We start from the raw sequence: 26,906 nt of genomic DNA, 5'->3' as shown, positions 1-26,906 counted from the left end.
CAGAATCACGTGACTGTCTAACAAGTGCAAATAAATACAATGTGGACCCTCAAGAGCTACAGACTGGAAACCGGCCAGAAACTCAGAGCATGTGCCTCGTGTGTGTATCAGTTGCACTCGCATGTGGGTGGATGGCAGTACGGTGTACGGGTAGTTGCCCTTCGAGATGTGAGGTGTGGCTGGGGTACCTGCGAGTGTCTCCAAGGGTCCCTTGGGGGTAGGGTGGCTCTGGAGGCGTGGAGCCTTGGAGGAGGGGGTCTGGCGGCGGCCTGACACCGAGTTAACTTTTGAGCCGCAGCAGCCAGGCCTCGACCAGGCCGCGATCGTGCCCGAGAGAAGTCGAAAGCACGGGGTTGTCCTCCGGCTTCTGTGGACTGCGCCTAAGCAGGGAGCGGTTTGTGTATTTGCAGACAGATGGTAGCGCCGCGCCGGGAGGCCGGGATGCCCCTGGGGAGCGTCTGAGTTCCCGTCGGCAGGCTGCCAGGCTTGGAGGGCATCTCGATTCCTGGGGCTCCTAACAATCGCACACTCCGTCCAACCCAGCGCCGGGGGATTAAGGCCCCGGTTCCGGTTCCGATCCGGGATTCGCGATGCTCCCTTAAGCCTCGGTCTGAGGCCGGGGTAGCAAGCCGACTGCGGCGAAAGATACCGGGTAGGGCAGTGACGTCATCTGCGCCCGCCCCCCTCCCCCCTCCCCCCCGCCCGCTTGCCGCCCGGCGCTGCGGTTCCTGCCCAACGACATCCGGGTCTCTCCAGCTGCTCCACCGCGCCGCATCTGTAGCGAGGGCTGAGCCGACGGGGAGGGGTGGGGCGGGGCGGGGCAGTCGGAGGCGTGGGGGAAGGGCCGCACGGCGCCGTCGAGAGCGCGCCTGCGCGGGGACGCGCTCGAGGCGGCGGCGGTGGCGGCGCTAGGGGCGGGAGCGCGCGCGGGAGGGAGGGAGCTGTGGTCTCGGCGCCCGCCCGGCTTGCAGCTTCGGGTGCTCCGGCGGCTGCAGCTCGGGAACCGGTGGTTGGGGAGGGGGGGTGGGGGGCGCCAGGCAGGTGGGGCGCGAAAGCTATGACTCTTCGGCTCTTCCTCCTCCCGGACCCGCTCTCCGCCTCCCGCTCCAACGCCCGGATGATCTGAGCCGCGAGGGCGCCGAGAGCCGGGGGCCCGGACGCAGCCCGGCTCCTCCCCTCCTCCGCCCCCTCCCCGGCCTGACCTGGCCGGCCGCCGCCGCGGTGACCCCCCTCCCCCCCTCCCCGGCCGCCGTCGCCGCCGCCGCCTCGGCGGACCAGGGACTTGCCCGTCCGCGGCTGCTCCGGGTAAGCGCGACGCTCGGGCCGACGGCGGGCGGGAGGGAGGGCGGCGTGGGCCTGCGCGGCGGTGGCCAGGCCTGGGGCCTGGGGCCTGTAAACAAGCCGGGCGTCTGCCCGGGCGCTCCCGGGAGGAGACGCGACAACTCCACCCCCTGGCCCGGCCTCCTCCCCGGAGCCCGGCGGCGGGCGGCGAGGGGTTAACGCTCCGCGAGGGCGGTGGCGGGGAGGCGGGGGCGGGGCGTTTGTGGCGGCGGCCGGGGGAGGGGTCGCGACCCTCCGGCCGCACAGGCCCGGCTCGATGTTAGTAGCGGCGACGCGGACGAGGCCCGCGGCCCGGCCTGTCCCGAGAGCAGCCGGCGGAACTTTTCCCGAGCGGGGAGGGGGCGTCCGGCCCCTCCACCCGCCTGGGCTCCAACCCTTGGAGCGAGGCCGAGAGATAGAAGCGGGGAGAGGCTTCCTTCGGACCGGACTTGGCTTCGAAACACTAAATTTGGGGGAATTTGCTTCAGGTTTTTATGGAGACCGTGCTGAGAGTGAGGTTCTTTCAGAACTCAAGTCAGTGATGCCTCCAGTTCATTCATTATTTAGGCATCGAACAAATCCATTGAAGTAAATCGAACTGATTTATCTTTTTAACCGTATAAAAGTTCCTGATGCTAGAGTTTAGTTGAGGTGTGGTTCTGCTCTGCTTGTACATGTTAAGTATTTTCTTGAAGGACAGCTGGCTGTGGAGAGCCTTTGCCAACCGCAGTTTTAGATATGTTTTGAAAATCTCATCACCTGAGGTTTGTTTCCCGCCCCCCCCCTCCCCCCAAGTACCGCGGTGCTTAAAAATCCACAAAGGTCATACTTAAGTTGTGCAAGCCAGGAAGTCTATTCGCCCACCACCCCACTCCCAACTCTAAATTTTCTTCTGATTGGAGTAATAAGCCGAATGCATCTTAAGAAGTGACTGGAAGAGTATGGGAGATGTAAAAACCCATGGGAGGTGGTTTTTGTTTTCCCGGAGTAGATGATTTTGACATTACTAAAGGAAATTAGAAATTTTAAAAAAGTTTTTCCGAGGAAAAGGTTTAATCTTTTCAAGCTTGCACGTTGGGGTTTTAAACGCAACCACTTTTTAGGTGCAAAGAACTCTGAACAGAATCAGATTTTTAACAGTGCTCTTCTGAGCCTTAGGAGTTCCAGAACTCTCAGGAGTTCAGCAGGGAGTGCTCCCCACCTGCTCTTTAACTCGGACAATTTCACTTTAATGTTTTTATCTTTTTACATATTGGGCCTTTTCCAAAGTCTGTGGTTCTGTAACTCTTTAGAGATTAGGAAACTGACTAGGGCAATAGTGACCCACCCCACTCCGTGTTTTGTTAAGTGTATTTTGTTTCTTTTGATTTTATTGATTGATTTTGTTTCTTTTGACAATTTGAAGCACAAAGTAACATTTCTTGTTTGATGTTTTAGGTCTGTTCTTACGTGTAACTCAAAAGTATCTGTTAAACATTCAATCATAAAGTGATGATTACTTTTAACCTGCAAGGTACAGCTATACTACATTTTGGAAACTATAATGAACTGCACATAGAAGTTAAGACATTTTTGATTAGATATCACTAGATATTTTTCACATCAGTGAAGTAATTATTTTATGGGAGAGGTATATTAAGACTGGTAAACTTCAGTATATATTTGAGAAATAGGATGGTCGAATACTTGAGTCATCAGAATTTCTATTTATGTGATGTGTGTGTGTGTTAACATATAAAAGTGGTTTATATTTTAGTTTGAAGAACAAAATTGATGTCTATAAGTACAGTATAAACTGTTGAAAGAAACACTGCTCTAGGAGACAAGAATTCTTTGGTCGTGGTTGTGTTCCAAACATCAGCAAAGCCAAAGGGGTAGATTATCGAATGTTTCTTATTCTCAACATTGTGTATTTAATAGGCTTTGACCCAATGCCTGTTATGTGCCAGGCACTTAGATGTTTCAGCATTCTGACACTGATTTTCTTTCAGGGTTGTGTCTTTCTTGAAAGAATTTTAAGTCAGTGATTATTATTTAGGAAAGATATTCCTATGGGTGGCCTTTGCTGATTTTTCTGTTGGGAGTGAGAAGTCTAGAAAAGCTCTTGGGAGGAAGGCGGATGGAGATTCCACAAGAGACAAAGGATGGTTGAGCCTACAGGTTTGAACAAGCACAGGACCCTTGGTAATTTGATGTGAAGGGCATTTTAAGAACACATTGTGCAGGTTTTCCTGTCAGTTCAAGCTGGGTCTTGCTTATCTTGACTCGTTAATAAACCTTCATTTGAAAATTTGTTCTCTAATATGCAGTTTTTTCAAAGAAATCTATAGTACAGTGTATTTTCACATGGTAAATATTGCTAAGCAGTTAGTAAAAAACCTATACAGTCTTTGAATTTGTTCACATAGCACTTAGACTTTATTAGAATGGCTAATAGCATGTGTAGCTGATTCTGGTTTAACTGCAAATGCTTATTTGTTTGAAAATTTAAAACTAAAGACTGACATATGTCCATAGGGAGCTTGTTATCCCTGAAATGCTCATGCCTGAGTGCTGGATTAATCTCTTAAGATGTGAGTTGGTGATCATGTAGATACAATTAAATAACTAATTGTAAGGTGATATTTTGATGATCCCCTGAATGACACTTGGGCACCTGACTCTGAGTGGTCCTCTTGACTACTTTCCATCCTTACCCAATCAGAGGAAGGAGGCATCCCTTTCAGAATATTTGTGCAAGTGGAGTCCTGTAAGAGTCAAATAGAAGATAAAACAAGGTGTGGCCCTGTGAAATATATGGACCTTAGGGGAAGGAAAAGGTATTGTGAAGCAACTAGGTAAAAGTTTGTGCCTTCCTGTACCTTGGTTAGTAACTTTATTCCAGAATATGTTCTGTCTTCCATCTCATATGTTGGTGACAAACTTTTAAAGATTGAATTGCTTCATTTTCTATTTCACTGTTAGCCAGGAAATTTTCTGACTTGGGATTATTAACTAGTGTTATATGAAAGTAATTTGGGTTAAACTGTATCAGAAGGAGAAGGGGATGACAGAGGATTAGATGGTTGGATGGCATCACTGACTCAATGGACATGAGTTTGAGCAAGCTCCAGGAGTTGGTGATAGACAGGGAAGCCAGGTATGCTGCAGTCCATGGGGTTGCGAACAGATGGACAAGACTTAGCAACTGAACTGAACTGAATATCAGAATCACAAGTTTGATTACCTATATTCTTTCTTTTGTTCTTTCCAATGCCTAATTTGCTCTTATGCACAAGTAATAATTTTATATTTTATTATGAATCTCTAGAATATATTTCTTGATGATTTTGACTTTTTGATGTCCTAGCTATCTGTGTATCTTTACCTAACTTTTCTTTTGCTGAGGTAGGTAGAAGGAGCTAGAGAAAGTAATTAAGAGCTTCTGTATACCTTTATCTAAAATGTGATAAGAGTTTTTAGAATTTTTGTAGAAAACTGAGGGAAAGATAATGAATGTTAATGTGTGTTCACGGATTGTTGATACTATGTTTATAAATTAAGAGATGTTTTAAACATTTGTTGAGTAAATGATAAAGAAGGGAGTTTCAGTTTTTATATTTCTTAATATGTTTATCTGGACTCCATTTTCTTAGTTTATGTAGTATTCGTATTTAGGATATGGATTGAAAGTCACTAGGCTTTTTTCATGTCTGATATGATTTGAATTAAAATCCTATGAAACCAAACTACGTCTAGATACATAGGAAAGTGAATAATAAAATCTGTAATTTATTGACCATTTATTTGCATGAGGCTTTAATTTTCACCACAACCATCTAAAGCATATGATGTTATCTCTGTGTTGCAGATGAAGAAATGTAGGATTAGAGAGTGTAAGTAATGTGCCAGAATCAGATCTGTAAATACAAAACTCCTGAGCAGACTTTTCCCAGTTAGATTATCCTTGTTGTTCCTAGGAATCAAAATTTGAAAAGCTGAATGTTATGCTTCTGATACACATTCCTAGAATTAAAAGGAACCTTACAAATTTATGTAGTATAAGTCTTCCAGTGCAAGAGTCCCTTTTAAAACATTCCATAGAAATTTAAGAAGTTAAGATCATTTTCTCATTCCCAAAGTTTCAAAGTCAACAGAGATAAACAGTTTTATGTGTTCAACTATCATTGTTCAGACTAAGAAATGGAATCAATATTAATTGTCAAATAGTTGATCACCTGTAATGAAGGACTTGGGGAAATGTTTCTGAGTGCATTCAGTCAGTGGAGCTATATTGAAGGCTCTAGAGAACATGGTGAAACTTACTAGTGGGGTGATCTTCAGCAAGCTACTTGATTTTTCTAAGCCTCAGTTTTCTTCATCTGTCAAAGTCAAATGGAAAAACCTTTTTCATTAGGTAATCTTTGTTTCACTGCGCTGAGTCTTCACTGTTGTCCGCTGGCATTCTGTAGTTTCGGTGAGCGGGGGCTACTCTCGTTTCTGTGCTCCAGCTTCTCTTTGTGGTGGCTTCGGTGTTGCTGAGCATGGGCTTTAGGCACATGGGCTTCAGTAATTGCAGTACATGGTGACTCAGTAGTTGTGGCGCACGACTTAGTAGTGTGTCTGCAGCATGTGTGATCTTCCCAGACCAGGAACTGAATCCATGTCGCCTGCATTGTCAGGAAGATTCTTAACCACTGGACTACCAGGGAAGCTCTGTCATTAGGTAATCTCGAAGATTAAATGAGATGATCGTGTAAAACACATGACATGTTTTCTACTGTGAAGAAATAAGTGGTAGCTGCTATTATTGAGTATATGAAATCTAGAGATTCTTAGGGGAATAGAAACTTAGTATGAGTGGGTGTATGTATGAGGGAATGGGAGTATGAGAGGGTGGTCTTTGAGCATAGCTTTAGCAGTGAGCCTGAAAGACAAACTAGGAGATTGAGTGGAGGCTTTAGAAGAGGTTGTAAATGTTGTGGGCATATAGACTTCGTATATGAGTACACTAAAAATTAAGAGATAATAGAAAAGAAAGTTGCATATGAGTAGATTTATTTGACTATATGAAGCTGGAGATAAATTAGGTTAATGATTAGGTGGGAGTTGATGGTTAAATAGAGAATAAAGAGTAAGTAATAAAGCAAAGGTGAATGTTCAGACAAGAATGATCAGTGAATGACGGAGGACATGGGTTGGAGTTTTAAAAAGGAAACGGTTCATGATTAGAAATGGGCAAGAGGAGTATTACTACAGAAAAGATGCAAAAGAGAGTGAGAGACATAGATTATTCTAAGTAACTCAGTTCTTATGAAACAAAAAAAAATAGTCTTCAAAAAAGGCATTTAGGCTTTGTATGTGGGTCCTGGGTTATTTAAGATTGAAAAATTGTATTGGAACAGTTCAGGTCTTATTAATTCATTCCCAAACCATGTTTAATACTTCAAAACTTGTCTTTCCTGTTAACATCTTGTACTGCATCTCTCTCCTCCATTCATGAAAGCATCACGCAATTTTTCCTAAAATACTATTTTCATCACATTATTTCTCTGCTCTATATTTAGTAACTTCCTTTTGCCTCTAGAATTAAGTTTAGAATTCCTGGTTTGGCTTTGACACTCTCCATAGTTGGACCTCAGGACTGATCTATTTCAACCAAACTGGCACCCCTGCCATCTCTGGGCCACACCCTGTACTTTCTCCCTCTCAGTGGAGCTTTGCTCATGCTAATTGATAGTTCAGAATTCTTATCCCTCCTTCACCAGCTTTTGTTTTCTTCTTTATCAAAGCTCATTTCTAGTATTTTCTCCCCCACAAAACCTTTCCTGATCTCCAGAATGTTTCATTTCTCTTCTCTTTGTACTTCCATAGTATCATCTATTATTTGTACAGCTTTAATCATATACTTTACTATGAAGTATTTGTGTTTTAATTATAATTGTGTGCTCAATTTACTTATAAAATTCAGAAGGGAAAAATACAATATCTTTACTGTATCCAAAGCCTGGCACAGGGCCTGTGGATAGTGGACATTCAGGTATTTTTTATTAGGCAAAATCTACCTGGAGGTAGGTGTGATTGCTGTAGCAGAGGTAGAAGAAGTTACAGGCTTTCTGGTGGCAGATATTTCTGACTCTGTTCTCACTCTCTTTTTAAATATTATTTTGGTTGAGCTTATATATATATTTTTTTCCTGCCACATAACTTGGCTTGCAGGATCTTAGTTCCCCAGCCAGGGATTAAACCTGGGCCCTGGCAGTGAAAAAGACAAGTCCTAACCACTGGACCACCAGGGAACTCCCGAAACCTACATTTTTAACTGCATGAAGATTGTGCAAATCTGAACGGTGTCAGAGTTGTTATGTTAGTGTAGAAAATTATGTTGACTCTGAATCTAAGGATTTCATCTTACCTTCCTGTGTTTTGGCTTTGAGGTTTAAATAGGACTCATAGCCATCCCATTCATCCCTTTCCAGAGTTATATTTGCAATTATTATAATCAGGCATTCTTTTAAACAGAAAGGAATTGTGGAATCACAGCAACTAGACAATGTTATCAGTTTAAAAAGGGAGATAGGAACTTCCCTGGTGGTCCAGTAGTTAAGAATCCTCCTACCAATGCAGGAGACATGGGTTCAGGAAGATCCCACATGCTGCCGGGCAACTAAGCCCATGTGCCACGGTTACTGAGCCCAAGCTGTAGAGCCCATGGGCTGCAGCTGCTGAGTTCACATGCCGCAGCTACCGAGCCTGAATGCCCAGAGCTCGTGCTTCGTGACAAGAGAAGCCCCTGCAGTGAATGAAGCCTGCACAGTGCAAAAAGTAACTAGAAAAAGCCCGAAGCAATGAAGACCCAGTGCAGCAAAAAATTTTTTTAATTAAATAAAATATTTTTTAAATAAGTAAAAATGGAAATAACTATCAACTTTTGACTTTTAAACAAATGGCTAATATATGAATAGTCTGTATTCATATAAATCTCTAAGCTAAACTTAAGCTTTATCAAATTGTTAACTGTTTCTAGAATTTAGAAAATAGACAGTACAGTTTTCTTTATTGAATTTTTTGAGTGGATAATTGTATATAAGGAGTCTGTGATTGCTTAGATCCATTAATTGGAGCATGATACTAACGAGACCAGAATCACGAATTTGATTCTTTGTGTGCCTCTTAACTTTTTCTGGCTTTGACATTAGCTTGTAACAATGAGAGCTAATGTTACTGACCACTTATATGCCAGTTATTATCATAGACATTTTGAAGTACTAGCTCATTAAATCTTTTATAACTGTCTGTATGAGATAGATATTGTACTATTACTACTTGTATCAACAGGTGAGGAAGTTAAGACAAAGGTTAATTTTCACAGCTAATAACAGAAGCCAAATACATGTCCTTGGACTTTTCAAGTAATTATATATGTGTGTCACTGCAGTTTCATTGCTTCCTGGTGAAAATAACTTTAGACAATTATGAATTCACAAGAGTGAATCTTGTGAGTTACAATCTGAGGTGTAAGTATAAACTAGAGTTGAAAACGACAGTATCACATGTCATGTCAGCTTCCTTTAGAACTTTTCATCAAAAACAACTTTAATTTTTTATATAAAAAGCACTTGTAAGTTAAAGCTATAATACAACTAGTCCTACAAGTCATACATAATTTTGTCTTATGGCTTATTTAATTCATGCTCACTTCTGTGACACCCACTGACATAAATGATTTCATCAGCCCTTTATTCAAATTAAATTCTTAGTTTAAGAAGATAGTCTTAAACACAAGGGCTCATAATAGATATTATACTATAAATAGAACATTTCGTAATAAGGTTTATTAAAGGTAAATTCCTTGAAAACAGGGATCAGGTTTCATTTGTTTTAAATATGCGCTCAATATATGATTATTTATTCTTTGTAGTCTCCCTGCTCATTTTCTGATGAACATGTGTGTGTGTGCTCAGTCGCTGCAGTCGTGTCTTTGCGACCCTGTGAACTATAGCCCGCCAGGCTGCTCTGTCCATGGGATTCTCCAGGCAAGAATACTGGAGTAGGTTGCCATGCCTACCCACAGGACAAAGAAAATTGAATATGAGCCAGAAATATAGCAGACTATGAGACAGTATAGGTCACAGATAATCCAGTTTAAATTTAGCCTGGTGCTTTGTGTTCATCTGTGATAATACTCTTGTCAGGCAGGGATGTAGATAAATAGGTTTTTTGTTTGTTTTGTTTTGAGTCATGCTGTATGTGGCTTAATTATTTTATATTAAAATATGCTATATAGGAACTGTTGTACTCCCTCAGAGAATAAGACCATAGTTCATTACCAACTTTGAATGTCTTGGCTTTTTAGCATTGCTCCTTGTCTTTGATTATGAGTGGTAGAAAATTGTGTCATATTTGGCATGTCTATTTGAGATGCAGGTTTCCCAGGTTGCTCAGTGGTGATGAATCCACCTGCCAAGCAGGAGATGTGGGTTCAATCCCTGGGTCAGGAAGATCCCCTAGAGAAGGAAATGGCAACCCACTCCAGTATTCTTGCCAGGGAAGTTGCAGGGACAGAGGAGCCTGGCAGGTTACAGTCCATGGGGTCACAAAAGAGTCAGACATGACTTAGCGACTCAACAACAACAACAGCTGTTTGAGATGCAGCTTGCTTATTTTGTTAACAAAATTTAGTAATGAAAATATTAACAATGAGGCTAAGCATGGAGTGGCAATGTATATATGTTTTTGTGTGTTTAGTTTTACAAACAGAATTGCAAAACTTAACCAGACTGTTGGAAAACATTTTTGCAGTATTCTGTCATGCTTCAGAATATAAATAGATAGTAACAGAATTTTCACTTTTCATAAAGCTACTGCTTTGCTACTGCTTTTTACTTTTTACTTTTCTACTGCTTTTCATAAAGCAGTAGAGTATTGTCTTTGCCAGGAGTCTTTAAGGCTGTTTTGGACATCAAGAGGCAGATCTTAGAAGTGGCAGCTTGTGTTTTGTGGTCAACCCATAATTTAATTCTGTTACTCCATATATGTCATCTTCATTTTCTCTGTCTGTATAAATACTTCCTGATACTGTTAGCAAGTACTTTAACAGCCAGTCAGCCATCTAGAGTGATCTTGTACTGGTGTACTACAGTCAGTAGAATAAGGATCTCTTTAAATGCAAATGGGATTGTTCATTTTATACTGTAAAACTCCCAGACTTAAGTTCAAGATATTTTTGTCTGAAATCACACTTGGCTCCCGGAAATTAATCCTTTGAGTTTAAATTTCCTTACCCTTTGCTTCTCACATAGAAAAGTCTTTTTTAAAAAGTCTTTAAAAAAAAAAAACCCATACATGAATGTTGAATGAGCAAATGAATAACAACCCAGGGAAAGAGAATGTATAGGCTGTAGCTTCTAGTCAAAACTACATCTTTTCTCTTATCTCCTTCAGCATATCTCATGTGGCATTTTAGTAATGAATGTGTATCTAATGATGTTGAGAAACTTTTAAAAGTCATTAGTGAACAGTAATCTGAAAATCAAGTTTTTGACTGGTAAATTAGAACTATGCATTCTGTAGAATAACAACGGAAATGGTAGGATACAATTTGTTTATAGGTCAACTTCTATGAGAATACCTTTTCCTTGACAGAAAACAGTTTCTAGTGCTGTTGACAAGGGAGAAGTCATGATAATGATGTCATATATTAATCAGATGTCACTATGTAATGCTAAATATTGATACCTATGAACAAAAGAGACATGTTTCCTTTGAAAAAGTACTGAACTGGTTGAGGAAGTCAGCTATTGTTTTCTGGGCCAGTGTGTGAATCTTCAAACATGCAAGGATTAAAAAACAGCAAACTGGGAATTGAATCCACTTCTGAATATCTAGACAAGTTACCCAAAACTGAGAAATTTAAAATGGTTAACAGATGAGGCAAATTGAGATTGTGAATACCAGAACAGTCTTAGGAAACTTTAAAAACTAAATAGCTCTATGCCATCTAAATCATTTAATATTTTGCTTATACTATAATGAACCCAGAACCAACCCAAAGTAAGCTTGTTCGCCTGGAGCCATTGACTGAAGCTGAAGCTAGTGAAGCCACACTGTTTTATTTATGTGAACTCGCTCCTGCACCTCTGGATAGTGACATGCCACTTTTAGATAGCTAAATCCCCAAGAAGTGGACGCTACGTGTATATATTCATCAAAATGATGAACTATTTATTTTAAAGTATCATTTGGTACTTTTTTTTGTAAATTTCTTTGTTTCATTTTATCAGATAACTGTGGAATCAAAAGCACCTTTTGCTTTTCTCACTAACCACCCACTCTTGCAAAGCTTTCAGGTGTTACTCAATTACGTAGGTACATAAAGATTTGATGTGTTAAATCACATTATTGGCATATCTTTAAGTTGGATTCAAATGGCCGTTTTCTCCAGTTACACTAAATTGGATTTCTTTTTTACATATATGTTCATTAACCCCAGTTAAACTTTTCGTTTGTTTGTTTTACTTGTTTGATGCTGTCTTGTTTGCCTTGAGTGTAAGTCACTATAACTAATGGTAGAACTCCTAAAGCTTTCTCTGTTCCAGTTGCTTTTACTGAGTATTTTCACATGACTTCTTTATAAAACTGGGAACATAAAGTGCCTGTATCTTGTAAAACTTCATTTGTCTCTCTTGGTTCAGAGAAGTTCATTCATGTTCAAAAGGAAGGCAACATATACTTGAGTGCTTGCTGTCTGATACAGTTTCAGCTGCATATATTATAGACAGAAGGGGATGGGATGGTGTCAACCCATCCAGCTCACTGGACTAGTTTTAAGTAAAAGTTTTCTGGCTTGTTTTGTGTTTTTTTGAAGCATACTATTTAGTAAAATAAATATAATGAATGTTGCGTAAAAAAAAAAAAAAATAATGTTTAGTAGAAATAGCTCAGTATCTAATTTTATAGTCACTAAATCCTCTAAGTCACTGATTAATTAAGCTTAGGTATTCTTCAGGCAATTGTATACTTCTAAAGTTTACTTTAAAAAATTGTATAGTAATTTCTACATAGCTTTGCAGAAGTGTAAGAAGAGTATCTTATGGAGAGTGTGATTCACATCATAGCATGTCTGGAAGGTGGTGATAAATTAAAAAATCATGAAACATGAAGGAAACATCAGAAGTGGCAAGCTCTGTCTCACACTTTGTGAAATTGAAACTGCTGCTAATATCTGTGTAAACTGACTGTAATTTGGGTACTAAATGACTTGTGTCATGAGCTTTATGGAAATACTATTTAGCATAAGAGCTTTATCTGACTTGTTTTCATTGGTTTGATTAGTCAACTTTGATTTGCTTTTTGAAATTTAATTTTTAAGATTTTAATTTGGACTTTTAAATTAGTGTATATTTAACTCAATTAACAATATTTTGTATTAGAATTCATTTGGGTGAAATTTAGTTTATTGACAGAGGTTAAGTAATTATTTAGTTGAAAGAGTGAAGTAAATATTGAAGCTGTAAGATGAAGAGATACTGAACAGCTGAGAAACTTTCAGATAACTTTTTTAATCTGAAAAAAATTTAATATCGTCTTTTTCATGTTGCTACAAATAATGTCATCTTTTTAAACCTTTTATACAAAATAAAATAAATAGAAAGCCATATAAAATCATAGTAATTCTTTTAAATTTTTTTATAATTATATTTTTCTCTTTAATTTTTTAAAATTTATTTATTTTAATTGGAGGCTAATTACTTTACAGTAGTATAGTTGCTTTACAATGCTATGTTTAGCTTCTGCTGTACAGCAAAGTGAAGCAGCTATATGTATGCATATATCCCCTCTTTTTTGGATTTCCTTTCCATTTAGGTCACCACAGCGCACTGTGCTATACAGTAGGTTCTCATGAGTTATCTGTCTTATACATAGCAGTGTGTGTATGTCAGGTCCAGTCTCCCACCCGCCTATGTCTTTATCCATTCCTCTGTTGAGAGATTTTTAGGTTGCTTCTATGTCCTGGCTATTGTAAATAGTGCTGCAGTGAACATCGGTGTGCACGTAACTTTCTGAATTGTGGTTTTCTTTAGGTATATGCCCAGGAGTGGGATTGTGAGGTCATATGGTAGTTCTGTTTTTAGTTTTTAGAGAAACCTCCATACTGTTCTCCATAGTGGTTGTACCAATTTACATTCCTACCAGCTGTGTAGGAGTTTCCCTTCTCTCCACACCCTCTCCAGTGTTTGTTTGTAGACTCTTTAATGATGGCCATTCTGACCAATGTGAAGTGGTACCTCATTTGTTGTTTTGATTTGTTTTGCTCTGATACTTAGTGAAGAGGAGGAGGAGAAGGGGGCATCAGAGGATGAGATGACCGGATGGCATCACTGATGAAAATGGACATGAACTTGGGAAGACTTCAGGAGATGGTGAGGGACAGGGAGGCCTGATGCGCTGCAGTCCTTGGGGTCACAAAGAGTTGGACGTGACGCGGCAACTAAACAACAACAATAGTTAGTGATGTTGAGCATCTTTTCATGTGTTTGTTGGCCATCTGTATGTCATCTTTGGAGAAATGTCTATATAGATCTTCCACCCAGCTTTTTGGACTGAGTTTGTTTTTCGGTATTGAGCTACATGAGCTGTTTGTATATTTTGGAGATTAATCTTTTGTCCATTGCTTCATTTGCAAATATTTTCTCCCATTCTGAGGGTTGTCTTTTCATCTTGCTTATGATCCTTTTTGCTGTGCAAAAGCATTTGTTTAATTAGGTCCCATTTATTTTTGTATTTTCATTACTCTAGGAGGTGAGTCCAAAAAGATCTTGCTTTGATTTATGTCAAAGTGTTCTATGTTTTCCTCTAAGAGTTTTATAGTTTATAGCCTTACATTTGGTCTTTCATTCATTTTGAATTTATTTTTGTTTATGGTGATAAGGGGGAGAAGGCAGTGGCACCCCACTCCAGTACTCTTGCCTGGAAAATCCCGTGGATGGAGGAGCCTAGTAGGCTGCCTGGTGGGCTGCCGTCCATTGGGTCGCACAGAGTCGGACACGACTGAAGCGACTTAGCAGCAGCAGCAGCAGCAGCAGCACTGAATCTGTAGTTTGCTGTGGGTAGTATAGTCATTTTCACAGTATTGAGTCTTTTAGTCCAAGAACATGGTATATTTCTTCATCTGTTTGTGTTTTTTATTTCATTCATCCATATCTTATAGTTTCCTAGGACTTTTGCCTCCTTGTAGGTTTATTCCTTGGTATTTTATTCTTTTTGTTATAGTGATAAATGGGATTGTTTCCTTAATTTTTCTTTTTTAAAATCTTTTCTTTAAATTTATTTATTCTGTTTTTGGTTGAGCTGGGTCTTTGTTGCTGCTCACAGGCTTTCTCTAGTTGCAGTGTGCGGGTTTCTCATTGTGAAGGCTTTTGTTGTGGGACAAGGGCTCTAGGCACACGGGCTTCAGTAGTTGCGGCACACAGGCTCAGTAGTTATGGTTTGCGGTTCAGGAGTGGCGACTTACGGGTTCTAGAGTGCAAGCTCAGTACTTGTGGCACACAGGCTTAGTTGATCCACGTCATGTGGAATCTTCCTGGACCAGGGTCGAACCCATGTCCTCTGCTTTGGCAGGCAGATTCTTACCCAGTATACCACCAGGGAAGTCACGAGATTTCTCTTCCTAATCTTTCATTGTTAGTATATATAGGAATGTAGAAGATTTCTGTGGGTTAATTTTGTGTGCTACAACTTTACCAAATTCACTAATGAGCTCTAGTGGTTTTCTGGTGGCATCTTTAGGATTTTCTGTGTATTGTATCATATCATGTGCAAACAGTGACAGTTTTACTACTACTTTTGCGATTTGGATTCCTTTCATTTCTTTTCTCTGATTGCCATGGCTAGGACTTCCAAAACTATGTTGAATACTAATGGCGAGAGTGGATATCCTTGTGTTGTTCCTGATCTTAGAGGAAATGCTTTCAGTTTTTCACAATTTAGAATGGTGTTTATTGTGGGTTTGTCATATATGGCCTTTATTATGTTGAAGTATGTCCCCTCTATGCCTACTTTCTGGAGAGTTTTTATCATAAATGGGTGTTGAATTTTGTCAAAAGTTTTTTTCCGCATCTCTTGATGATCATATGGTAAAAAATCATAGTAGTCTTTTTAAATGGCTTTATTAAGATGTAACTAAAATAACATAAAACTCACCCATATGAAGTTTACCACTCTGTAGTTTTCAGTGTATTGACAGAATTGTGCAACCATTACCACAGTTTAATTTTAGAACATTTTCATCACACCCAAAAGAAACCTTGGTTTTCGTTAAGAGTCACTCCCCATCCTCTTCTCCCCCAGCCTTTATCAACCACTCATCCCCTTTCTGTCCCTGTAGGTTTAGATATTTCATATAAATGGGATCCAGATAACTTTTTGATCAGTGATTTCTAGCCTTGATAAACATCTTGTATATCTCATGAGATAGCCAGCTAGAAATAATTTAACCTCCTTTTATAGCTTAAATAATGACTGTTTCCTCCTTCTATGACCAGGACAAATTATTCAATAATTGTAAACACTATCCAAATGTAAACCAAAAATCAGACTCTTCACTAGTAACTTCAGGGAATACATGGTCCTCACCTCCAGAAGTGCTTTTCACTGTGGGTTGCTCAGTAGCCCCTTAGCTTCCCTAATATGTTGATCTAATAGCCATTTCTCTCTTACCTCATAAACTCAGACTTGCATGAATTCATTGAAATATTTTCCTTTGCAGCTGGCTTGCCTGTACCCTGCCTTCTTACTCTGTCATAAACACGAGAATGAGGAAGAATTAAAAGCAAGAAAGGGAAAACAGATAGATGCTCAGGCTTGGGAGGGACAAAGAGCAAGAATAGAAATGGTATAAAATTTTCAAGGAGATTGAATTTGTGGGCAGAAGAATAAAAAAATTGGAGGTTGCTTAGAAGAGAGTAAGATCTAGAGGGAAAAAACAGAAGGTAAAAATGTTATATTAAAAGATAAGAAAAGTGAAAAGTATAGGAAATTTTCAGTTCTAAATTTTGAATTTTAGTCATATGTCTGTGAAACACAAATGATGAATCCATTTTTTGATGAAGTATGATGCCTTTATTTTCTTTCCACAACTTCGTAGAAACGTTGAACTTGAACCATAGTCATAGGTTTTTTTTGGATTGTTTGAAGATCCTCAAGTTTGAACCTGTGCAGACTGGGAAATTCCTATCACCTTGGAATTATTCTTTAGAGAAATCCCACAGAGAATAAAAATCTCACTGTGCCCCTGGGCTTTCTGGATTGAAGGAGCAGAATTCTATTGTGAGTGCTCCCTTATTGGGCTGCTTCAGAGTTCTAGAATTAGCCAGAGAATGGCACTAATTGAGAAATTGCTGCTGCCAAAGAAAATCTTACTTGATTTGATAGAGCAGACCTTCTGGTTGAATTAGAATTGTTAATGAGATTTTAGGGGTACTCAGTCCTCCCAAAGATCTGGACTCCCACATAATAGCTTTAAAGTCAGTAAAATCCTGTAATGAAGCAGGAAATTTTGGGGGGAAGGGAACACAAACTAATAGGAACTGTTAGTACCTGTGTTTGACCACTTGGCTGATATGTTTAAAATCCTATATCAGAAATATGCTTATAATAAAGCATAGAAATCCTTATCAGAAATATGCTTATAATGTTTTATATATACATTTTTTTAAGAAACAGCTGATGAAGAGAAGTTCAGTAAGTTCAGTTCAGTTCAGTCGCTCAGTCGTGTCCGACTCTTTGCGACCCCATGAATCGCAGCACACCAGGCCTCCCTGTCCATCAACAATTCCCGGAGTTTACCCAAACTCATGTCCATCAAGTCAGTGATGCCATCCAACCATCTCATCCTCTGTCATCCACTTCTCCTCCTATCCTCAATCTTTCCCAGCATCAGGGTCTTTTCAAATGAGTCCGCTCTTCGCATCATGTGGCCAAAGTATTGGAGTTTCAGCTTCAACATCAGTCCTTCCAATGAACACACCCAGGACTGATCTCCTTTAGAATGGACTGGTTAGATCTCCTTGCAGTCCAAGGGACTCGCAAGAGTCTTCTCCAACACCACAGTTCAAAAGCATCATCTTTGGCGCTCAGCTTTCTTCACAGTCCAACTCTCACATCCATACATGATCACTGGAAAAACCATAGCCTTGACTAGACGGACCTTTGTTGGCAAAGTAATGTCTCTGCTTTTCAATATGCTGTTTAGGTTGGTTATAACTTTCCTTCCAAGGAGTAAGCGTCTTTTGATTTCATGGCTGCAATCACCATCTGCAGTGATTTTGGAACCCCAAAAAATAAAGTCTGACACTGTTTCCACCATCTATTTGCCATGAAGTGATGGGACCAGATGCCATGATCTTAGTTTTCTGAATGTTGAGTTTTAAGCCAACTTTTTCATTCTCCTCTTTCACTTTCATCAAGAGGCTTTTTAAAGTTCCTCTTCACTTTCCGCCATAACAGTGGTGTCATCTGCATATCTGAGGTCATTGATATTTCTCCTGTCAATCTTGATTCCAGCTTGTACTTCTTCCAGCCCAGCATTTCTCATGATGTACTCTGCATATAAGTTAAATATGTTTTCTTTATAGGAGTTGAGATTTCTTATTTAACAGATAAAATGTGTTATCTGATTTATGTGAATGATTTTAATATTGGAAACCAAGTTTACAAAATGACTGCATATAATTTGCTTTAATAGCAAGTATTCTTTTATTTACAAAGAATTACTGTATATGTAATATATGACTGTTTTATAGATTATTTATACTGTAGAAGGAGAAACTTAAGAGTACTTGTTGATTTAACTACTAGTCTATAAATTGAGCTTTATTACAAGAATATTTAACCAGAGATACCTGTGAAAATATTTTTAGTCTTGAGCAAGATTGGAGTAATATTCTAAAGACCTTGACCTGTGAACTGCAAACTGATGTACCATGTACGAAACTTCTATCTTTAAAGGAAGATGTGAAAATTTAGATTGCTATTGTTTAAGTATATTTAGAAAATATGAGATACCAGAAGAGCATTTGTTGAATGAGATTAAGCCTTACTGTATAGTATAAGGTACCATTATTTTACTGACGTCTTCTGATCCTCTCAGTGGAATAAATGTTGATAATAGGGTCTAGGGAACTCTACAACTCCTATGTTACAGGTAGTTGACATGAATAGAGAGATTAGTTAATAGTTCCAGAGTTTCCAGGAGCACTGCAATGTCCAAGTCTTAAATTTCTTAGAGGACTATTTATATTTATACTACTGATTATCGTTGGAGAATTTAGTTTTCTTTTTCACTTTTCTCTCATCCATTGGTTGTAGGTTTTTTGAAGTGAATGTAATTTTCACATTTCCTCAACTTAATGAGCTAATTTACTGCATTTCTTTATAATCGGTTTTTTAAATCATCCTTTGAGTTTTTAATGTCAACAGTTCTTTTACTTTGATTTATTTTTAATTCTATTGAAGTTGATTTATAATCTCCCAGTCCTTCCCTCCCCTACCCTGTCTCCCCCTTGGCGCCACAACTCTGTTCTGTGTCTGTGAGTCAGCTTCTGTTTTGTAGATGCGCTTGTGTCATTTTTTAGATTCCATGTATAAGTGAGATCATATGGTATTTGTCTTTCTGAGTTATTTCACTTAGTGTGATAATCTCTGGGTCAATCCATGTTGCTGCAAATGACATTATTTCACTCTTTTTAATGGCTGAGTAATATACCATTTCATATATTCATGTATGTATATTCCACATCTTCTTTATCCATTCATCTATTGATGGGCTCTTAGGTTGTTTCCCTGACTTTGCTATTGTAAATAGTGCTCCCTGGTGGCTCAGATGGTAAAGAGTCTGCCTGCAATGCAGGAGACCCAGGTTCGTTGCCTGTATCGGGAAGACCCTCCCCCCCCCAACCTTCCCCAGAGAAGGAAATGGCAACCCACTCCAATATCCTTGCCTGGAGAGTTCCATGGACAGAGGAGCTTGGCAGGCTATAGTCCATGGGGTTGCAAAGAGCTGGACACGACTGAGCGGCTAACACTTCCACTGTCGTGAACATAGGGGTGCATGTATCTTTTCAGATTATAGTTTTGTCTGAGTATATGCCCAAGACTGAGATTGCTGGATCATATGGCAACTCTTATTTTTCGTTTTTTGAGGAACCATCATACTGTTTTCCATAGTGGTTGCACCAAATTTACATACCCAACCAATTAAAAAACAATCTTTATAACTTCTAAAAGTGGCATTTAATTCTTTACCAATTTGGTAATTTTTAAATTTCTTATTTTTCATTTTCTGTTTTTTTTAATCTTATTAAACACTTCATATATAGTTATTTTGTATCTTAAATTCACTAATTCTATTATTAATATGTGAAGTCCTTATGAGACAGGAAGGAAACGGGCAGGGCACAACCATTAAAAGAATGACAGAACCCTGAAGAGCAGGATACCACAAACACTGGTTGGAACCTAGAAGGCCCAAGAGGGTAGGCAGAAGACTCAGCTCCGAGAGACCTAGTGCCTCCTTACACACTCATTGAAATACATTAGCATGTGCTAAATGGCACACCTACAGGCACGGTGATAGTTCTGAGGGTGCCCTTAAAGGCCAAACAGTGGATGGTACCCCAGTTCCTAGAAATATCTGCCACTTCTCAAAGATAGTTAGAATATTCCTTCCACTTCTTAGCCTATGAAATTACTCAGCCCATAAAAACTGGCCACCCCCATACCCCGAGGCAGGAAGTTCTCACCTTTTCAAACCGACCACCTTCTGTCTGTGGAATGTGTATCTCCCAGAGCGGCTCTCACTTTCCTAGAGGACCCCATGCCTTGGGGCTGCCTCTCTGACCCTCAGGGACAGCCTGTACTCTGTGTGTGGAGTGTGTGTCTTTCTAAATAAACCCTAATTTCAGGCTCATTCTTGAATTCTTTACAATGAGAAGCCAAGAACCCTTCACTTGGTGGCCTGTCCCACAGACTCACTCGAGACCTGGAATATGACCATCCTCTCACACCCCATTTTTCCTACAACACTAAGGGAGTTATATATGCTATGTTAATTCCTACTCATGACAACTTGTTTCATTGTATGTTTGACTTTTTTATGAGCTTATATTTGATTAAACACCAAACATTCACTCCATCATGTGTATCATTCCCTACAATTCTATTTCCCCTTTTGTAGCATAAATTTCATTTCCTTATTTATAGGGCTTCCTTGGTGGCTCAGACTGTAAAGAATTCACCTGCAATGCGGGAGACCTGGATTCGATCCCTGAGTTAGGAAGATCCCCTGGAGAAGGGAACAGCTACCCACTCCAGAATTCTGGCCTGGAGAATTCCAGAAACAGAGAAGCCTGGCAAGCTACAATCTATGGGGTGTATTTTACTAGATTTTGTACTTACTGTTCCTTGTATTTAAAGGATTTACCTTTCTTCTTGCTGAAGTGTATCCTCTGGTAATTTTTTTAGCAACAGAGTATGGCTTGTAAATGTCCTTAGGTTTTGTCTGAGAGTATATTTTACACATTTTTTTTTTTCAAATAAAAATTCTTGATTAATAGTTTCCCCCCTTCCTATCAGCACCCTCAAGATATTATTTCATTGTATTACGAAATTTGGCAAACTTGGAACTCTGAAAGTCTGGTCTCTACCTAATTGTTACGCCTTTGTATGTAATGTTTTCCTCTGGTAATTTAAAAAAATATTCCTTTTCCATATCCTGTCACCATTATTTACTCGGTGACCTTGGGCAAGTTCTCAACAGAGGTAATGAAGTAGTATCTATCACAGGGACTGTCATGATGATTATGTTCATAGAAAGCATTTGGAGCCCTGCATATTTCAAGTATGATGTAGATGTTAGTATTTGTTGTTTGTTTTACCATACTTGATATTCTGAACACATTCCCATGATATTCCTAGGTGTGTGTATGTTGTGTTATCTGTAGGTATTCTTTTAAATAAATTATTGATCTGAAGACTCATCTTTCTTCAGTTCTAGAAAATTTATTAGCTTTTATATCTTTACATACTGCTTTTTCCTAATTCTCCTTAATTTCTGTGTTATTTTCTAGGTAATTCCTAGGTACATTTTCCAATTTACTAATTACGCTTTGACTTTGCTCAGCTGATTTATGTGACCTTGGTTGTTTTTATTTCTCAGTGAATACTTTCTCATGTTCAGGTTCTTGCTTGCTCTCACTCACTGCCACCTATTCTGGTTTGGTTTCTGGCTGTTTTTTATCTTTTTTCCGCCTTCATGTCTATTGTTTTTGTTTGTATTTTAGCTTTGGAAGGATACTAAATGTGCACATTTTATTTTCTGATTGCTACTTTTTCTTCTAGGTTGAATTCCTGCAATTGTTGGTGTTTGTGGGCTGTCCGTCTTAGTTTAGTTGTCCTGGTGTGTTTTGGTTTCATATTAAGTGGGATTTGTTTGTTTGTTTGTTTTCTTTCTTTTCACCCTTACCTAGTGTGTTTTGCATGTTCCAACCTGAAACCATGTCTTATATTAGAGGGTTGGTTCCCTTGATTCTTGATAACATCAGAATCAGGCTTATGTCTCCAAGAAACACAAAGCAAAAGAAGGTCTATTCTTCTGTTGAAGGAACATGTAACTACATGTAAACTAAATTTCCATGCAATGGTTAGTAAGTAGCTTTCCCCTGCTCCTTTTACAGGCAAGGAGCCCCTCCACCTGGGGCCTTTGTTTCCGTGAGCCTGGTTTCTGCCCCAGCCTTGCACGGGGGCATTTATAGTTTCTGTTATTGTCCTTATGGGATGTAGCCTTCTATGCATCTCTGTTACTTGAGCCTGGGAGACTCACAGTTTCAGCTTCCTCAGGTGCTTTGTATTGTAGAAATTTATCTTTAGCAGGTGGCTTGGTCCTCTTAATTTTCTGTTTTATAGTAATGTATTTAAAAACACAACTGGAACAGAGGAGCACTTCAAAGGATGAATATACAACATGATTTTAATGGAAGTCATCGTTTAAAATTAATGTATATGGTGCATATCTTTCAAAAAAGTACCACTTTGCTCTCCTACCTATGAGAAGTATATATTTTTACTCCTTTGCCAATAGTTATGAATTTTTGATCTTTATTAATGTGTGAAAAGCAAATTTATTTTTAATGGCTAGTTAGATTTATCATTGCTCCATATATTTATTGGCCACTTGCATTATTTCATGAATTTCATTGTCCATGTTCTTTGTTCCTTTTCCCTTTAAAAAAATTTGTGTCTATTTTTATTGAAGTACTTACATTTGGTTGTGCTGGGTCTTTCGTTGCTGCATGCCGCCTTTTCTCTAGTTGCAGAGAGCAGAAGCGTGGGCTTCTCATTGCAGTGGCTTTTCACTGCAGGGCATAGGCTCTAGGCACTTAAGTAGATTCAGTGCACACACGCTGCTATATGTAAGATAGATAACCAACAAGGGCGTATTATATAACCTAGGGATCGCTACTCAATATTCTGTGATAACCCATAAGACAAAAGAATCTGAAAAAGAATGAATATATGTATATATATTATGTTTAACTGAATCACTTTGCTGTACACCTGAAGCTAACACAACATTGTAAAATCAATTCTGTGTGTGTGTGTGTGTGTTAGTCACTCAGTCATGTCTGACTGTTTATGACCCCGTGAACTATAGCCCACCAGGCTACTCTCTCCATGGAATTCTCCAGGCAAGAGTATTGGAGTGGGTGGCTATTCCCTTCTCCAGTGATCTTCCTGACCCAGGAATCAAATGCAGGCCTTTCACATTGCAGGTGGATTCTTTACTGTCTGAGCCACCAGGGAAGCTGTAAATCAACTATACTCCAGTAAAGTTAAAATATTTTTAAAACGAAAATGAAAATTTAGACAAAACATGCCAAAAATAAAAAATAAATGTGGCTGGCCTCAAACTTCTTTTCAATGTCAGATGATAGGCAATAATGAAGTAATACCTGTAAATGCTGAGGATAAAGAAATCTAGATCCTGCAAAGTTGGCATTTATTATGAAGATAATTGAAAGATATTATCAAATATACCAGCACTGAAAAGGGGTATTATACATGTACTATTCCTATAAAATCTGTTTAAAGGCAGGTTAATGCTCTCAGGAGATTAATCAAAACAAGAAACTCATTGGATAATATGTCCCAGTATATAGAACTTTGTGGTAAGCAAAATATACTAAGTAAATAAAAAAGTCAAAGGTTGAAATTTTAATATCAGACAAAGGCAAGCATAAGGAATAAAATAAGATGAGCATCTTTTTTTAATTCGTGAAGGTGTTGTCTAAAATGATAATTTACATATATTTATGTGCTGTAAATATTTTTATGCCAGATAATGACAGAAAACTTATCAAAAATACTATATGCTTAAACCAAAACTATATATTATATTCAACCACACTTGAAACATTAAAACTCAAGCATTTATTGGATTATATATTGAAAAACAAAATTTTACTAACACCCTCCTACACACCTCACCCTGGGGACTAAAAACAAAAAGAAACAAATGATACCATATTATTTGACTTTAATACAGCAAAACAGTAGGTAGCCTATTTTTTCCATCAGAAAGCCTTACTTTTTATGTTTATATTTATTCCCTGGGTGTACTCTTTCTATTAGCAAACTTATTATTTGCATCTGCTTTTTTCTTTGGAGTTCTTTTATTGTGTTTGTTGAAGGTCTGCTGTGTGCTCCATGCTGAAGGAGCTGATCCAGGGTATTTGAAGGAGTCTCTCCTGAAGACCTAATACTTGAGTTAAGATCTAAGAATGAGTAAGAGGGAAGGATTGGCTTTTTAAGTAGAGGGGGTGGCATTTATTTGTTATTTTGGAGGAAGGAACCGGTGAAAAGTGCCAGGTAGTTTAAGAAAGCCATATGGTTGGAGTAGAGAATGTTGTTGGGGTGGAGTGGTTATGGAGTGGGGAGGATTATGAAGCAAGGTAAGTCTGGAAAAGGTTGATGAGCTCCTGACCACTCAGGGATTTCATGCGAGCCATAGTAAGCAGTTCATTATCGCCCCTAAAGAGAGGATAGTCATTGAATAACTTTTAATACAGAATGATATGGTGAAACTTGTATTATCTTTTTCTTCCACTCTTATTCATATATAATTGACATACAGTACTATGTAAGTTTAAGGTGTGCACCATAATTTGACCTACATACATCATGAAATGATAATCACAGTGGTAATGTTTAGTTCAACATCTGTCATCTCAGTTCAGTTCAGTTTCTCAGTCATAGCTGACTCTCTGCGACCCCATGAACTGTAGCACGCCAGGCCTCCCTGTCCATCACCAACTCCCAGAGTTTACTCAAACTCATGTCCATTGAGTCAGTGATGCCATCCAACCATCTCACCCTCTGTCGTCCCCCTTCTTCTCCTGCCTTCAATCTTTCCCAGCATTATGGTCTTTTCAAATGAGTCAGTTCTTTGCATCAGGTGGCCAAAGTATTGGAGTTGCAGCTTCAGCATCAGTCCTTCCAATGAAGATTCAGGACTAATTTCCTTTAGGATGGACTGGTTGGATCTCCTTGCTAGATTTAAAAAAGGAAAAAATTTTTTGTGATAAGGACTTTTAGGATTTACTATCTTAACAACATATATATATATGCATAAAACACAGCAGCATTCATTATATTAATCATATTGTACCTTACATCCCTAGTACTTATTTATCTTGTAACTGTTAAACAGATTGTATCGTTCAACTGCCTTCATCCAATTCCCTTTCTTACCACTCCTAGTGACCACAAATATGATATTTTTTTATGAGCTTGTTTTTTTGTTTTGGGGTATTTTGTCTTATTTTGCGTTGTTTTGTTTAAAATACAATTGACCTAAAACACTATGTTGGACTTTTGTGGTGGCTCAGATGGTAAAGAACCTGCCTGCAGGGGAGGAGACCCAGGTTCAATCCCTGGATTGGGAAGATCCCTCGGAGAAGGAAATGGCAACCCACTACAGTATTCTTGCCTGGAAAATTCCATGGACAGTGGAGCCTGGTGGGTTACAATCCATGGGGGTCACAAAGAGTCAGACACAACGGAGCACACACTACCTCGAAGAATAACGCATTGAGAGAGAATGATAGCTTGAAGACTAGTGTTAGAGAAGAAACTGGGCAGATTTGAAAATCTATGTAAATAATATATCTAAAATATATTTTAAATAATATAAGTAGTACAATCCATGGACCTTGATGATGATGGGAGATGAAGTAGAAAGAGATATCAAAGGTATGTCCTTGGTTTCTATTCATTTTGATGAATGATGGTAACATGCATTGGCAAAAGCTGTGAAAGAAAAAAAAAAGATGCATAAAGGTACCTCAGGAGCCAGCATAGAGTGAGAAGAGAACCTAGATCTAAGCCTTGAATGCTTATATTTAATGGCTTGAGAGGTACAGGAGACATGGATGGAAGAGCTAGGAGTAGGAGGAAAGCTTGGAGTGTGTAGCATCTTGAAAAGCCAGTGGGAACAGTGTTTAAAGAGAGTATTGTGTTGATCACTGCTGTGAGCAGCCAGCCAGATGTCCATTGGATTAAGTTTGGAGGAACTTCTTTTGATGGAATGGCCAGACAACAGTTTGGAGCGTCAACACTTTTAAAATGAGTCTCAACTGTAGAGAAAGAAGCAGGAGGTAGCTAAAGGGAGTGAGTCATCTAAATACTTACTTTTAATGGGTAACGTTTGAATATCTTTAAAAGTTGTACTGCAGTAGGAAGGGAGAGGAATAAAAGGAGTCAAAGAGAATAGTAGTGTTGGGTTCCTGGGAAGACATATAAGTCATATAAGATTCCTTTGAAGCCTAGTCTCCAAAACTATAATGGAAGGATTTAACTTAAGTGAGAGGATGGAGTACTCTAATGTAAGAAAGGTCTGAGGGTAGGATGGGTACATACGGGGGTGGGTTTGTATGTTTGGAATCAAGATGAGGAAAGAACTTCTGAGTTCTAAAAGAATTCCTTGAAGTGATCTCATTTATTGGTTTTCTGTTTATTGTTTTAACTGTGGTATCTAGCTATTCATTGTCTCTATTGAAAATTTTAGTTCACTAATTGTTTTTCATTTCCATGAACCTACTTTCAGAGTGGTTTGTTTCTTTTTGCTTTGGTTGACAGCCTGCAATTGTTTTACTCATTCAGTGTCATCTCATAAATTGATGGGTGTTTTCTAGTTTGGAGCTAATGGATACTGAGTTCACCACCCTCCCCTCCTGCCCATTCCCACCTTTAACTTCTGAATCTTTAAAAATATATCTTCTTATTGTTCTTTGCTTATTAATATATTTTATTTAGCTTGAGTATTTGAGATTGGCATTGCCAGAAACTGCGATTAGTGCCCTATTGTTTGCTGTTAGTCCCAAAAATAAAAGTTAAAAGTTGAGATTTCTTTTCTCCCTTTATTTTCTCTTCTTCTTTACCTCTTCTTTCCTCTTTTTTTGGTCATTTACCCTTGGTAGTTTAGAAATTTAGAAAACAAATTAAATAGAGTAGGCACAGGAAAAAATGACACTAAAAGAAGTTTCTGCTTTCCT

The 26,906-nt window shown here is 39.0% G+C and overlaps 1 protein-coding gene across 2 annotated transcripts in view; it reads left to right on the top strand.

Annotated features, from left to right (window-relative positions):
• Positions 1-1,122: 1,122 nt before the first annotated feature.
• The window catches only part of PPM1A (protein phosphatase, Mg2+/Mn2+ dependent 1A), a 47,917-nt gene continuing 22,133 nt past the window's right edge, over positions 1,123-26,906 (top strand). The window contains exon 1 of one of the 2 annotated variants that reach the window (XM_070377760.1): positions 1,123-1,305. The gene's annotated coding sequence lies outside the window, so the exon portion shown is untranslated. The remainder of the gene's footprint in view (positions 1,306-26,906) is intronic. The other variant, XM_070377759.1, reaches the window with a different exon arrangement.

The sequence above is a fragment of the Bos mutus genome, chromosome 10 (assembly GCF_027580195.1).
Source record: "Bos mutus isolate GX-2022 chromosome 10, NWIPB_WYAK_1.1, whole genome shotgun sequence".
Lineage (NCBI taxonomy): Eukaryota > Metazoa > Chordata > Mammalia > Artiodactyla > Bovidae > Bos > Bos mutus.
The sequence above is the reverse complement of the archived record's forward strand: the minus strand, read 5'-3'. Positions and strand labels throughout refer to the sequence as shown.